Source organism: Anomalospiza imberbis, chromosome Z (genome assembly GCF_031753505.1).
Source record: "Anomalospiza imberbis isolate Cuckoo-Finch-1a 21T00152 chromosome Z, ASM3175350v1, whole genome shotgun sequence".
NCBI lineage: Eukaryota > Metazoa > Chordata > Aves > Passeriformes > Viduidae > Anomalospiza > Anomalospiza imberbis.
This window is the reverse complement of record NC_089721.1, coordinates 64383176-64399657: the sequence shown is the minus strand read 5'-3', so window position 1 is coordinate 64399657 and position 16482 is coordinate 64383176. Positions and strand designations below refer to the sequence as shown.

The 16482-nt window shown below is 36.5% G+C and overlaps 1 long non-coding RNA gene across 1 annotated transcript; it reads left to right on the top strand.

Annotated features, from left to right (window-relative positions):
• Window positions 1-370: 370 nt before the first annotated feature.
• Window positions 371-7785, top strand: LOC137464433 (uncharacterized). Its single transcript, XR_010994233.1, has 3 exons — window positions 371-500; window positions 4035-4129; window positions 7549-7785. It is a non-coding gene; the product is annotated as an uncharacterized lncRNA (long non-coding RNA).
• Window positions 7786-16482: the final 8697 nt, after the last annotated feature.

Sequence of the window (16482 nt, the reverse complement as noted above, 5' to 3'; positions counted from 1 at the left end):
TAAGAAATTTATGTTGGGCCTGCCATGATGGCTCAGTGTTTGGAGTGGCTGGACTTGTTTTGCCTTTCATGTGCTCCCCTGCTGACCTGGGATTCCTATAACAAATAAATCACAGTCAGTTCTGTGATCTCTAGACAAATGTTTAAAAAAAATTTTTCTTTATTTTTAGAAGGATCCTTCATATCTTTGCCATTGAGAAAAAAAAATTAAATAAGATCATGCTTTCTTGGCTGCAAGAGGCTAGACAAGAAATGAAAGACAATAAATAAATTCTTCTGCATACTAAGGTAGATAAAATTTTTGTATAATGCAACACAGCAGTTTTATTTATTTATTTATTTATTTAATAATCTATTTTACTTATTTTTGTAGTTCTGCTATTTTGCTAACAAAGAAGAACCAAAAAAATCCATTGTTAAATAGAAGGTGACCAAGATAGCTTAACATGCTTCAGAAAACAATATTGCTTAAGCTGATCGATGTACCATAACACCATTCAGGTGAATATTCTTTAGTAGTTCTAATGTGAACTTCTAACTTGAATGTTACATGGATATAAATAATTAAGGGTGACAAGTATTTAAGAGTACCTTTCTTCAATGCATGAAAGAAGACATCAGTCACTTTATTCATGGACTGATCAGCTGCCTAGCTAGTTCTAAATAGCTGAGGTCTCTAGAATTTCTCCAGATGGTTCCTGTAAGTGATTTGAGTTGTTCTGAAGACAGATACTGAAAGATCTCATAGAGGGTTATTCTTTTTATTTACTCTAATTTCAGTAGAATCTACAAAAATTATGCCCTAACCTTTGTTATTTCCATTTGCAGTTTTCTTCTGCTCCTATGCTACACTGGATCAAAATTTCTTTCTGCTTTGCAATGAGAAAATATTTATTTGTTTTGATTGATAAAAAATTGAAGTGGACATTTAAAAATAAACACAGAACAAAAATTGTTTTAAACTGTTTTGGGGTAACAGAGGTTTCACACCAGCTGTGTTCCAAGGGTTTTCTTGAATTCAAGTATAACTTCATGGATTTTTTTCTAGTTTACATGCAGGCCAGTGGCATCCTGGCTTGTACCAGCAGTAGTGTGGACCAGGGCAGTGTTTGTCCTCCTGAACTCAGCACTAGTCAGGCCGTACCTTGAGTTCTGTGTCCAGCTCTGGGCCCCTCAGTTCAAGGACATTGAGGTGCTGAAGCAAGCCCAGAGAAGGGCAACGCAGCTGGTGAAGGGTCTGGAGCACAAATCCTGTGAGGAGAGGCTGAGTGAGCTGGGGTTGTTTAGCCTGGAGAAAAGGAGGCTCAGAGGGGACCTGATCACTCTTTACAACTCCCTGACAGGAGGGTGTAGCCAGGTGAGGATCGGCCTCTTTCCCAGGCAACCAGAGACAGGATAAGGGCACTGTCTTCAAACTGCACCAGAGGAGATTCAAGTTGTACATCTTGAAGAATTTCTTCATTGAAAGGCTGGCTAAGCATTGGAATTGTCTTCCCAGGGAAGTACTGGAGTCAAACTCTGGAAGCGCTCAAAAGATGTGTGGTTGTGACACTGAGAGTTATGATTTTAGAGGGGAAGTAGTGCTGGGTTAATGGTTGGACTCAATGACCTTAGAAGTCTTTTCCAACATAAATGATTCTATGAATCTATCTGTAAAAAAATTATTTTACATTGTTTAAATCCTACATCTACAATGACTGTAGAGAGGAACAAGGAAAAAATGTTATCTGTCTGTTTTTACTGTGAAGTGTACAGCTTATCCCTCAGTGCAAGGGAGCCTTGACATAAAAATGCTTGTATAACAAATGAATGCTATAAAATCTAAGATGAAGCATGGGAATTATTTTCAGTATTAAAGCTGTAAAGACTTAGTATCTTCACATAGGTCATAGTTTTTTCTCCCAAATATAATATTTTAGAGGATTAAAAATTATCCAAGAAGATAAGTAATCTTGAAAGCAAAATGAAAGATTGAGAATAGAAAATATAAATTTATTTTAATAAACTCTTCCACTTTTCAATAAGGAAATATTCTGATGCCTATTCTGGGTGATATATTTCAAAGCTTTCCTTTTATTACTACTCTTTGAACGCAACAAGGAAGTTCAATAACTCTAGGGTTTTCATATCTACCTAATAGTTTGTAAATGTCACAAGACATATCTCTAATATGTGGTTAATTTTCAGAGAGCTTGATAAAGAGTGCAGTGCATTTAGATGCTGAAGAGAAGAGTGAAATTCAAGATTCTTATACCACTAAGTTAGTTCTGTCTTATGATGTCCCTGTAGTAGCTGATATGGAAGGACTGTAGCATACTTTTACTGCAAATTGCTCTTGTAGCTGAAAGCCTGTAAAGACTGTGACTCGAATAATGTGAAAGAGATACAGTGCAATAATTATCTATCTATCTATCTATCTATCTATCTAATCTATCAAATAAAAACTTAGGACAACCTTCTGAAAATGTCATTCCCTTTCTAGAGTAAGTGCCAGTACATGCATCAAATTTTTATAATGGCCTATTCCAGTCCTTTTTAATGTGTGCCTGAAAACTGTACTGAAACTACTAATGAATTAATTGAAACTTCCTCAGGCAATTGCCTAGTATTTTATATTAGCAGCACATTTTTTTTAATGAAAACTTTTCATTTAACAGTTGGGAGGAGGCTGTGAAGATCATGTTGATCAGGCAAAGTGGCCATGAAGTGGAGGGTCTGTTTCCAGGTCAGGATTTCAGACACTTTCCAGAAAGACAGATATGAATCTAGCATATCTCAAGAGACAAATTCCTAATATATCCCTTTACATTTCAGGTGCTTGCTTGGATATAGGCCAGGTCAGAACCATTAGATGTTTTTTCCATAAGACTTTCTAAAAGAATGGTTGTAAGTAGCTTCAAATTGTTCAAATTCTCACAGGCACACCTTGCAGCATCCTACAGCAAGAAACAAAACATGCACTCTTTGTAGGATCTGAATTAGTAATTTCTCATACATTGTGGTTGAAGTGTATAATGCATGTGGGATAACAGATCTCTTCCTATTGAAAAGATACTTTCCTACTGACCCCTATAAGAATGGAGACAGTAAGCCTAGAAATATATTTTAATAGGCTCTCGGAGTTGTGAATATATTTCCATAGGGCATTTACAACATTTAACAGTTTTGTGATGTTTAATTGATATATACATGTGACATATAGATGTGCTGTATGTATGTATGGCCAAAACTCTAACCTTGAAAAACTGTTTTATATATATGTATAAAGATACTATATAGATATATATTTGTGGTTTATGTGTATATAATTTAGTCTGTCATACTATTAGTCATTCCTCCCCTTTATGTGAATCAAGAACCAAGATGATGGTATGAACAACTTCAAAATTTACCAAGATTTTCTGTAGCTTTTTTATAACTGAAACTATTCAGAAAAACCTAGTTACTTTCAGCTGCTTTGAAACAGAAGGTTTTGTGGGCTGTATGACTCACAGAAGCATTTTTGCCCAGCTTCACATGCAAAAGCAGATACCAGTTTTGCATGGACTACATCAATGACTTCAGCTCCACCGTTTGTTTATATAAATACAAAATTTTATCTTTAAGACATTAAAATATTCTTTCATGTGTTTCAGAACTAGAATCAGGGAGACATATACATTTAATTTATTGTGAATCTTTTCCAAAAAGCTTGATAACTTCCTTTAAAGCAAGATATTTAATATACCTTGCTAGCTAGGGAGTTGGATGTTCATAATAGATATCTCCTTTTTAATTGTTTAGACTCATCTACTATCTACAAACTACAGTTCTTAATCCTGCAATTTCAATGGAAGTATGAGAGTACTTCAAAACCTGAATGTAGGAGGATACCGACTGGTATAATTCTTTGCCATGTTTAAAGCTTAGCAACAGCTAAGCTATTTGCTGTATATCTGCAAAGAAAGCATTTGAAATTACAACAAATCTGAATGGATGTAAAGTGGGTTGAGCCTGAAAATCTCTATTTAATCTCTTCTTGGTTTTCATCAGCAGATCAGTTCCTGTTATGCAATAAGCCTGCCGAGTTATCAACTGGGATTTCATCTGGTGACTGCAGACATGCCATATGGGAAGAAAACAAGTATTTAGTGTGCAGTTTTTAGGCTGTACTATATATGCCATGCTTATGCTTTCCTTTTGTTGCATGGTACTGACATATTGCATGTGTAGATCTGAGTCTCTGTTTTCTACAACCGTACACTTTTAAATCTGTCTTTTGTGTGTGTGTCCGTCCAGAAGCTTTTCTTTATTCCCCTTCTGTAGCACTTCCCTTGCATGCTTTTATATTTGCTTTCGTTTTCAATCTTCAGAGGAACCTCTCAGCAGGAAAATAAGCAAATCCAACAAATAACTACAAAATAAACATTGAAAAAGTGAAGAAATATCCTTTACATTAAAATAAAATCATGGACTTGTGCCTTCATCAGATTGTCTAGTAATTATATAAAATATTTTCTAAAATATTGAAAAAACCCTATTTTTTGAGATGGAAAGTCTGAAGTGTTTTGCTTCCTTTCCTTTCCTTTTTTCCCAACAAAAACCTTTATGCAACATTGTTTTAAAAATTTATTTCTTATTGAATACCCCCAGAAATGGAGGAATTTCAGAACAGAAATTTCAGAAGGAATCTGTCTTTTTGCCAAGATATTTTTGTCATATTCAGTAGTCACTTTGACCACCTCCTCCCTGTAAATTTTCTAGACTGGGATAATAGCAATTTGTTTAGTGGTGTAGCAGAGATAGTCTATGGTGTACAGGTATCAACAGAAAAGCAACATCTGCATGGATAGATTTGAAACTATATCCTTCTACTGTTGGAACACTAGGGTCTTTCCAGCTGATAAACTTCAAATCTTCCTAAACAAAACAAAAAAAAAATCAACTTTGTTAATAGTAGATTATATAGGAAATAAATAAGCAAGCTCAATGAGAAGCATATTTAAGATTAATCTAGGAAATAACTTTATTTTTTAAATGGACACTCTACTTTGAAACATTAGGGTTAAAATTATTATGATTGTCACAGTATTTGTGTGCCATACTGCAGTGAGCATGGTGTGCATGCTGAGGTATGATCTTTTTCTCCTTCATGAGGTGGTGTGTATAATGCTTGGCCCTCAGCTGCTCGTTAGAGCTCTTTGCATTTTGAATAGCCTAGACAACAAGTGCTAGTCACTTATATGTCTACTCTGGCCCCTGATGTGTCTAGAGAAATGTCTGTTCCACACTGTCAGAAGGCTATTGAATATATTTCCTGAATATCTTTCATGTTGGTTTATGTAATACATATTTATGAAGCAGTGTGGGAAAAAATATTTTTTGTTTGGAATTAGTAAAGACTTCAAAGATGAGAATGTCCAGGAATTTCTTGAAAAAAAATTATTTAACTCTACTTGACTTTCCCTTTACTGTAAGTTTCCAGAAGCCTCTTCTGCACATAGTGTCTGCTTCTTACTTGAACTGTCAGTTACAACAGTGAAAATAACTGGTTGCCAGTCTGATGTTCTTAAAATATCTTTCACTATATACTGAGAAAGATTTCTTAAAGTGGGAGATTTTTTGCAATGGCCAGACTATCAGCTGTCATTGAAAAATTTCAGTTCTACATATAAATGACTGGCAGAAAAGTTGAAAATATAAACTAGACTCAGATGAGCATCAGAAAAATTTAAACCCTGTAGTTAAAACAAAGCCTGCAGTACAAATGTGTAAACTGTTGACACAATGGAGGGAAGGGATGCCATCCAGAGGGACCTTGAAAGGCTTGAGTGGTAGGCTGATGAGAAACTCATGAAGTTCAGTAAAGGTGCTGCACCTGGGTCAGGGCAATCCCAAACACAATACAAGCTGGGCAGAGAGTGGGTTGACAGCTGCTCCGAGAGAAGGACTTGATAGTGTTGATGGATGAGCTGCTCAACATCACCGGGCACTTGTAGCCCAAAATCATATCCATATCCTGGGCTGTGCCAAAGGATTTGTGATCAGCAAGTCAAGGGAGGAGATTCTTACTTCCTATTCTGCTCTGGTGCTCCTACTCTGCTCCCAGCTGGAGCACTCTGTCCAAGGGCCCCCACCGTAAGAAGGACATGGAACTGTTGGCATTAATTCAGAGGAGGGCCATGAAGATGATCCAAGGGATGAAGAACCTCTTCATCCCTTGATAAAGAAAGGTTGGAAAGGAGGAAAGGTCGAGAGAGATGGGGCTGTTCAGACTGGAGGACTCTCAGTTGCTGCTTCTGGGGACACCTTATAGCAGTCTTCCAGTACCTGATGGGCGCATACAGGAAAGTTGGAGAGGGGCTTTTTCAAAGGTAGGTAGTGATGGGACAAGGGGGAATGGCATTAACTGAAAGATTGTAAGTTTAGGATGTTAAGAATCAATAAAAGAATAAATTCTTTAGTGTGAGGCACTGGAACAGTTTCCTCAGAAAAGTTGTGGATGTCCCTATTCCTGAAAGTGTTTAGGGGTAGATTGGATACAGCTCTGAACAACCAGGTCTAATGGAAGATGTCCCTGTCCACAGCTGGAACTCAATGACTTGTCACTTCCAACTCAGGCCGTTCTATGATTTTATGGTATCATCATGTGTGAATGCAAGCAAATCACCTTATTCTTTTCTCCTCTACCCTGATTTTGCATAGGTGATTTAAATAAAGCCAAAATCTCTTTATTAAAGGTTTCCCTGGCAGAATATGTATGTGTCACTACAATACCATTGTATCTTGTAATATCTCTGTACATGTATCTCTTTGATCAATCTGTCATGTATATTGTATAAACTGTAACTTTTTATTTCTCTTCAAGCCTACGAAGACGTGCATTATTTTTCAGTTAACGACAAATTCTCCTACAATAGCAGTAGAACAGCCCATAATTTAATGTCATGGGATTTTATCACAAAATGAAAGTAATCCTGAATGAATCTTGAGAGATTAACTGACAGCTTGAATGAGGAAAGATGGCATTTGCAGTCTATGAAAGCTTAAGATAAAAAAATGTAGTATGATAGCATTTCAGAATACAAAAATGTTGCTATGGCAACTGTATGTTCTTCATAGGCTCATCTTTGTAAGAAATACTGTATGTGGGCGCATGCTACAAAATTCTGTGTATGGCATAGACAACAGAGTAGAATGTTAATCATGATTCACATAATCAAGGAAATCTGCTGCAAAAAACAGTCTTTTGTACAAAAATGTGGGTGATTTTGAATGATTGCTTAAGCTTCTGATGAAACAGATGTCAGAAAAGATTTATCCATAAGCTATTTAAGTACCAGTTGAACCGTGATTTTCTTTTGTTCAATAATAGTTTTCTTGGAAGTATTAAAAATAGCTCCTTTGTCTTAGCTCTACAGGGGACTACTACTGGCTGTAAATAATCTAGGAGGAGACTTGTTTTTTCTGAATATTAGAGTAGGAAATGAGTTGATAGGAACAGTGAGACAAGAAAAAACTCTGCTTCAAAAATACATCTTTAAAGTTTGTTTTTCACATCATCTTGCAGTATAAGGTGGAAATAGTGAAACACGTGACTGGTTGAAACATGTGATGATGTGGAGAGAAGCAGCACTAAGCCAAACAGCCCGAGGCAGTACATACTTATTCCAGCATTTCTGGGTCAGTATGGGTACTCATCTGTTTGCAAACACGACTCAACAGTATGCCAGGAATCCAGAATCCTGTAAAAATATAATCAAATGTCAGAGATACTCACAAAAGAAGTAAATCAATTCAATCAAAAGAAATAAAATACAACCTAGCACTTTGCCCTAATTTTTTTTTTAATAGTAGGTTTATTTTAAGACCTATAGAATTCCTGAACTTGCTTCAATGATTAACTCATTACCACATTTTAGAAATTAAGTTGTATTTTTTTACTTCTACATAACATTAACACATGTCTAGCCACACGGCATCACATCTGTTCTGTATTCTCCTCCAAACAGATGCCAATTCTAGATAGTCTAGGAGGGAGGTGCAAAATTCCATATTTAGATGTGAGAGAATCTGCATGTTTATTCAACCTCATGTCACCAATTTATCTTTCTTACTTACATAATGCATTATGACTCATGTGGTTTAATTTTGTTTCAAACATTTTCCCCAAGCCTGCATAGTGTTTCTAGTAGTAGTAGTATCCCTCTTTAAACCTTTCAGGGCTCTTGATCTCTACCTCTTTCTGTGATGTATAGACATTTACAAGCAGAAAAAGGAAGAGCTAAGACATCAGAGGACACAGTGATCCATTTTGGCATGTCCATTGATTAACAATTGAGATATTAATTCAAGATGCACCACCTTTGTTCTCTCACAGCCTTTGGGTCAAGGAGGATGGACCATGCTCTGGCTGAGCCCCGTAACAAGTATCATGTGGTATCAAAGATTTTGCAGCATGTGAACTCTGAAGTACATGAAAAGGATAAGAAATAATACACATATATGTGTATTACACACACATATGTGTGTGTGACTATGTGTGTATACATATACACACACACACATATAAAAAATTTTTTTTTCTTTTTTTTTTCCCTCAGATATGTATGGTAGGTTATGTGATAAAACACCTTTGAATACCCTCAAGTCACTCTGAGCAGCCTCCAGATCACATTGAAATGTGAGGGGTGCGCTGTTGCCCAGGAGTGGGGGATGCATTGTGGATGCAGGGGGAATGCATTTTGGGATGAAATAAGATTTATTATGAGATTTTAGAAAACGAGAGGGGAGCAGGATGAAGCCCTCAATACACTGTGTGTCCATGTGAGTGCTTTGGGTATTTGTTTAATTCATGTGGCTGGGTGTGTGTATTCCTAGGGATGTGACATGTACACGTGCTCTGTGCACATCTGCCTGCTGGGAACGTGTCTCCTCACTGCTGGTTGGACCCAGGGATGTGGAACTGAGAAGCTGTGCCTCTCCCATGCTCTCAGATAATTTTTTTTTCTTTAGAAATATCAGTCATTTGAAAAAAGTAAGTATCACTGATTTTACATGTATCTTTATTTTATTTATTTTGTGCTTCTCTTTCAATTTTGTTGTCAAATGAAAACAGATATTTTTCATGCATAGTGTTACATTTCTTTGAAGATGAAACAGCAATAAAACAAGATGTGTAAATCAGTCATATACCATTTGCTTAAAAATCTGTGGCTGGAATAAGGTGAAAGTCTTCCAAAGAGGGGAGAGGGAGCAGAGAAGGGAAAATGGAGGAGCAAGAGAGGAAATTAACACATGTGAAGAAATAAGGACAGAAAGACCATTACCAGTCAATCATGAAGGATCCTTCAGGATAAAGACTAAAGGTGTCTGTGGGAGAATGGAGGAAAGATGCACTGCATGTATGGCTTAACCAGATAGACAACACCACAAGTGTTGACGATTCGGACCAAAATTGTTATGGAATAAAATAGTGGGATCTGTAGATCAGAGCCTGTTTTAAGGAAATGAATATAAGCAGCCAGAATACTGCAGGCAAGTTGTGGGTCACAGAATGGGGGAGTTGAAGCCAAGACCCCCTAGTCACTCACAGACTAACCACAGCACCAATCTTGATCTTCACCAAACTGCTCCTTTACCTCCAGCTCAAGCACTGTCAGGAGACAGCGGGGTGGAGGGATTATGTGAAAGCTGGACACTAGGCTTAGCAGTGGCTGCAAAATGTATGCAACTCTTTTTTTCCACCCACATTTTAAACTGCTGCAGGGAACTGTACAGTTCAAATAAGCTGAAAAAATCCACACTCTTAGTACTGAAAGTAGGTTGTTTAGACATGTTTCCTCTTGGCTTTTGTTTTCAACTCAAAGCAAACCTTTTTATAAATATACTTGTGCTATGTCTGTGAGCAAATTAATACAATAATACAGCAGATAAGAAAATGGCATGTTACTATATTCCTTTTGTATGCTAAAAAGGTTTAAGCTGCACTGAAATAGAAGTTTTTTATATATATATATACATATGCATATATATGTATATATATATACATATTTTGGCAGTTGCAAAGAATGAATGGAAAGCTATACTTTTATATTTAACTGCACTAGTACTGATTGGTTTTCATGATGCTAGGTGCAGTGGTGTGGCGATAGTGGGAATTATATTTCAGTAAGTATCTAAAACATAATTAGCCCATAGGGATAAAAGTGTTCTGGAATGCAGTTAAGAATAAATATTTACCCAAGACCTTGTCTTTTATAATTTGCATCAATTCAGTTTCTGTAACAAATGTTTCCAAACTGTAGTCAATTATTAACCATGTACTATGTTAACCTAAATCGTGCACTTTGTAGTTTTTATTTCCACTGAAAGTTTGTCTCTGTGAAGCTAGCTTTATTTAGGTCCAGTGTAAAAGCAGAGTTACAGAAATGGATTGTAAAAGTCTTTAGCCTATGCACTCAAAAGCCACCAAATTTGTTAATGGAACTTCTATTATAACATAAAATTAATGGCAAGAACTATCACAAGCAGTAGTAACAAAAATGAATTTTAAATAGTGATACCTGTTTTTTTGGTTCAGACTGACCATTGGCAGATATACTGCAATTGTGAAACAACAACCTTTAAAAAAAAGCTATGTGATTTGTCTTGCAATGATTTCAATTGTAAATCAAGTATCTTTTTGTATGCTTTCTCTTACTTACTGTTCACTATATTTAAGTTCTATTTTTGCTTGTCCAGTACTCTTGTCTCTCAAAACTGGCTTCTTACTTGTTCAGATGTGAATGTTTTCCTCTCTGAGTTTGGTTTGAAATTGGGTACTGGAAATAAAATTGAAATCAAGGTAGGATTTCAGAACCTATTTGCATTTTATCTTCAATGTCTATAAACCCCATATTGAAATGCACTTACAGGGCTTTTTGAATAGGGTCTATTGGGGAAAAAGATGTGTTATCAGCCTTCAGATTTGTGACTGGCTGAAGCCAAGAATGATAGAGGTGCCTCTCCATGTAGAAGTGTATGGTGCATAGAAGCCATATACACATTTAGTCTGGGTTGTGCTTCCATAATTATTTTCTTCTGCAAAAATTTTAGCAGGTCAACTGGATCAATTATGAGCTTGAAAATACTCAAATGCAAGACTCTAGAGTTCACATCAGTTTGTTGAAAAATAATGTTAATTTAAAATGGTCTTGTTCTTATGACTCATCCATTCATTTATTCATTTATTCATTCAAAACAGCTTTGTACACTGTGAAAGTAATCAGATTTGAATGCTTTTCTATTTTAGTTGAAAACTGATGTCTCTTAGAAAGATGTGTTGCATAGATGATCTTTTAAGTTTCCTAGAAAAGAAGAAAATGTCATCAAAATTCTTCTGGGAATGTCTGCTGAATTGCTTGGAAAATGACCAAAGACAAACAAAATCCCATGTGGAGGAAGGAATCCACAGAAAATTCTCTAAGGCTTGCTGCTTCGTTCCATTGCACTGGGTTGGATCACAGCCACTAGCAGAGAGGATACGATGGAGTCAGACTTGAGTTATTTCTGTAAGCTTGGAAGAACAGCATGGACTGGAACAATAAATTCAGAGCTAAATTTTCTCTGATGAGAACAAATGGCAGGAAAGTAGCTGTGGGAGAACAGTAATAAATGAAGACCTAAATGTGAGATAAATAATTTCTCTGTAAATTTCTCTGATTGGATATGTATTTTCCAGATAAGGCCTAGTCTGAATTACCAGGGGATGTTTCAGAAGATAAAGGAAGCTGGCAAACTGAAAGCCTTGACGGATTTTCTGCAAATTCCATTACAACTTCTATATAGGCTTATGAATGCAATGAGAGTAAGGACACATTAATTTATAAAGTTAAAGAATAACTTTATGCAGAATCACTGTCTCATATGTCAGAACATATCCTCAGAGATGACAACTCAACAGCCAAGTAGCTTGTTTGGGATCCGTGCCTAGGGTCAGAAACAGGCCAGGATCAGAGTCCTGATCCATGGCTGAAGGCAGCTTGTGTGGCTTAGACTACAGACTTAGGTAACAGACCTGTGGATTACCATAATGAAAAGTTATATCAGAACCAATTGTAAGTCAAGCAGGAGTTATTTCAGCAACATATTCAAAGTAGTGCCCTTGAACATTTCTTTTTAGAATCACAGAGGGAAATTGCACTATGCAACTGTAGGAACACTGGATTAAGAGATTGTTATTGAAAGCACAGTGTAAAGCATATGTCAAACTTGATATTTGGACTGATGGATTTGTTGCAATTATTTGATTTATATATTTTCATCAAATACTTTTAAAATTTAAAAAAAGGCTGGTCACACTATCACGCTGATTACACTGTCTTTTTAAACCAGCCTCCCAAAATGTGTGTGAAAACAAAAATCCTTATAAACCTGTTATTAATTCCAGCTGATTTGAACTTGGCATTGTTAATCCTGGACATGACTCTGTGAAGAAGAGATGCATGGACCAGACATGCCAATGTGCTCTGCCATTAATTAAGCTCATAAGACATACTATATTTATAGGACAAGTGTTGACAGAAGTGTACATGTTGGAATAGGTGGAAAACACTGCCATTTGCAGAAAGACTGTTACATATTTATAAGCCCATGGACCTTATACTAGGACCTCTGCAGCACAGCTTAGTCTGTTTAGGTAACTTGGCATCTGCTCCCTGTATTTGCACTTGAATTATTGCTCTTAGGGTACAGTGAGACAGGGGGCAGACAGACAAAGGCATGAAAACCAATTATTAAGCTCACCTATATAGGTTACGTGGATTTACTCCTGCATAACAGTTAATGTGGTGAAAGGTAATATTCCAGGAAGATGAACTTCTAGTTGTTCATCTACTACTATCTAGTTGTTCATGTAGGATGAGTCTCTTATATGGTTAACATTTTCAGATCCCACAACTCTGGCTGGCCCACTTTATACCTTTTATTTGTATACCTACATGCAATCTATGACAGATAACTGCTATCTCTCCTGAGAGGTCAGAGTAATACCTTGGCTCTACAGCCCCCTTTAAACCATTAAAGACTACAGTCCATAAAGGCCTTTGACTAGCTTATTTCAGGACATATGTAAGTTCCTTGTACCTCTCTGTGGAGAACAGAGGTGAGAAAGCAAGAGAGGTGAAAAAGTAAGAGAATAAATATTCACTCTGTGGTTTGCAGCTCTCTGCAGGAAAAGGCTGGGTTTGCTTCCTGGATTCATCTCTCTTCCTACTCACTGTAAAGAGCACCATTGCAGCACAGCTGTACTGTGCAGCACTGCATTTTTCTCTAAAGCTATAAAGACAAAGCTTTTCTTGCAATTTGAGCATGAAGAAGGGGAAAATAAAAATGGAAGAGAGCCAAGAGAAACGCACCTTTTTCATGTTATTTACTACATAAAAATACTTGCTTACAACACTACATACAAATTTTCAGGTGTTAGCTGTAATTATTCCAAGGCTTGTTAACAAATGACACTGCGTTCTGTTGATTTCCCATATAACAGCTAACTCATTGGCAACACAAGCCTTTTTTTTGTCTCCATTAAAAAAGACTATGGTTTTGGGGGTGAGGGGGGTGGTTTCTATTTTTCAAGATGTAAAATCAAGTACTCCTACTCTTCTGACTTACTTACTTATGTGGGATTTCTTCAGTTCTATGATTGCCTGGCTTATGTGCTCTGGCTCACCTCATGAGATTTAGTTTGCTCAACACAGCCTGATGGTAAATTGAAGGGTGATTATGGGTCTTTAAAAGGTGATTCTTTAGTAACTTTATTTAAAAAAGTTTGTTTGTAAGGCACACTGTGCTTATGACTTCAAAATAACCGCCAAGAAAGCAAAACCACTGGAGAACAAGTTGTGCCAGCTACTATGCTGACAGAGGTCACTTTATGGCTTAATTATATGAAATATTGAGGGATAATGTCTATCTGTTATCTGATGGGAAAGCACTGTTTTTAAGTCGTGTATTTGTTCTGACTGGGGCTTTAAGGAGGACAGCTGAAACATCAAAAGCCTCCGAAATCGAAAATATTTTGGAACACGTTAGATAATTTTTTGACAAATGTTAGTATGGGAACTGAAATGTTAGTTTGGTTTATTCTACTAACATAACTTATTGCAAATGCCAAGGGAAAGTAGGTCTGAGATATATCAGGTCCTTTTGAAAGCATATCAGAAGATAAATGCTGCTAATGTGGTGTTTTATGAACACCATATCTTATTATCCTAAGGGATGTTTAATTTGTGTTGGGATTGATGCTCAGTGAGTAACCCTAGTTCAGCCTAAGGCAGAGTTCCCACTGACTAATTTTTATGACTCAGCCCACAACTACATGCTTAATTCTACCCCCACTAGCTAGAGTACTTGATCACAGTGACCAGCATTTAACCAGAGAAGATATTAAAGTGAACAGACTCTTAGTATTTCCTGATCCATACAAAAACTGAAAGTATTCTCCTTTTTTTTTAACCTTTTCTAAAATAAGATAATTCAAGTTACTCATGGATTGTCTGAATCTGCAGATGACTTAGTCTTCACATAGCTCTAAAAATGCCTTTCCCAGAACATTTTCTCTCTCTGGAGTCTAATATTTAAATTTTAATTGAAAAGGATCTTCTGATTAATTACATTCTTTTTTTTTTTTTTTTTTTAACTTGCTTAGGCTTTTCTGCAATTATAGCTCTTACAGTGATTCATTGAACTTCTCTTTTTCCTGGCCTCTTGCAATTCCTCTGTTAAAAGATCACTGTCTGTGGGGATTATAGAGAAAAAATGGATTTTATAGGTGGGGTTTTTAAAGGGGTGTATATGACTAGACCATGCACACTCTCAGTGGGTACACCTGCATTTGGAGTGGTGCACAGAAGGAAGGACACATTCACACCATCCTTCCCAGCAATGATATTCATGTTTTCTGATCCTAAATATGTGCTGCTGATGTGCAGAGCACTAAGTGCACATCCACACTGCATCTCTAGCCTTCTCATTGGTGTCTCATGTGGACAGATCCAGCCTGTTTTCACCAGAAGCAGAACTTCTTGAGACTCACCACTGGAATACTCCAGAGCATCCCACCTAAAAATAATTCACACCAAAAATAACAGCCTACCCCATATGCTGACTTGATAATACAGATCAACCAAGCTGGTAGCTAGGACAAGAGTCACAGAAGGATTTAGGTACCTAAACTTAACAGATTTTAATTTTAGGAGCTACTTCTTGTAGTTAATGAAGACATACAAACTGTACTCTATCACTGAGCAAGAATAGTTGAAGGCTGGGAGAGTACACAGAAAAGCAGCATGTGTGCTGGCACATTTCTTCTGCACTTTCCTGCACTTCCCTGGGCATTGGCATTTGGCTGGTGCTGAGAATTGGATCTTGTCAATCACATCCATCAACATTTCAGTTATCTGTTTTGATAGAGATTTTAATCTGTATTCGAAAGTGCAGGTTCTAGTGGTAGAGGTAAGTTAGCAGTGAAAGTTTTATGTCACATATAATTTTATAGAACTAGTCTTCCTGTGTATTTATTGTAAATTTTGTATAAGCCTGAAAGCAGAAATAAAAACTGAGGTCTCTTCTTTCCCATCTGATTGCCTCAAATGAAAGATTACAGTAATTTTCCTTAATATTTTTGTGGCCTCATGAAATTTGAACTTGTATCTTTTACTATGCCACAGATTCAAAAAGAAGGAGTGGGTTTTGACTATCCCTAACCCTGAAAATGACAATGTTGTAGAGATGGAATGTAGAATTAAAACCCTTCAAACCAAAGAGACCAAGAACAATTTCTGTCTCCTAGCTGCTTCTTTTACTTTTTTTTTTTTGGGAGGGTGACAAGGGAGAAATAAGGCATGTGTTAACACCACTGAATTTTTCAAAGGTCTAAGCTTCATTCTGTCTTTCAAAAGATTTATTTTTGTTCATTAAAAAAATATATATACTCTCCCACACCCTTCAGAGACTTTGTTAATCCTAAATGATTGATCTGTGGTGGATGGAGAAGATAGAATCAGACATCTAAGCAGTGGAAAATATTCACAGTTCAGATGTAAATGATAATTTTATTATTTCTATGAAAACAAGCATGCCAAGGCCTTGTGGGCTACAGCTGAGCTAATATGGTTGGGATTTCAATTGTCTATAATAGTCATAGATCTGTACAACTTGGAACCTGAAGGGAAGGTAGTCTTCTAATTTCTTGGACATATTATATTTGCAGTTTTGCAAAAGCAATCTTAGACTAATCCTTAGTCCAATCACCTGTCTCAGAAGCAAAAAATAAAGAAACAGATGCCAATGGTAAATAGTACTACTCCTTTGAAGTAGGAGTAGTACTATTCTACTTCAGTAGTACTGAAGTAGAATAGTAGTACTATTTTTAGTTTTTTAATTTAAATTTAGATTTTTTTTATTTAAAACATGCATCATTCTGTAGAAGGATGGGATGGGTGGATTACTGAGGAGCTGTAAT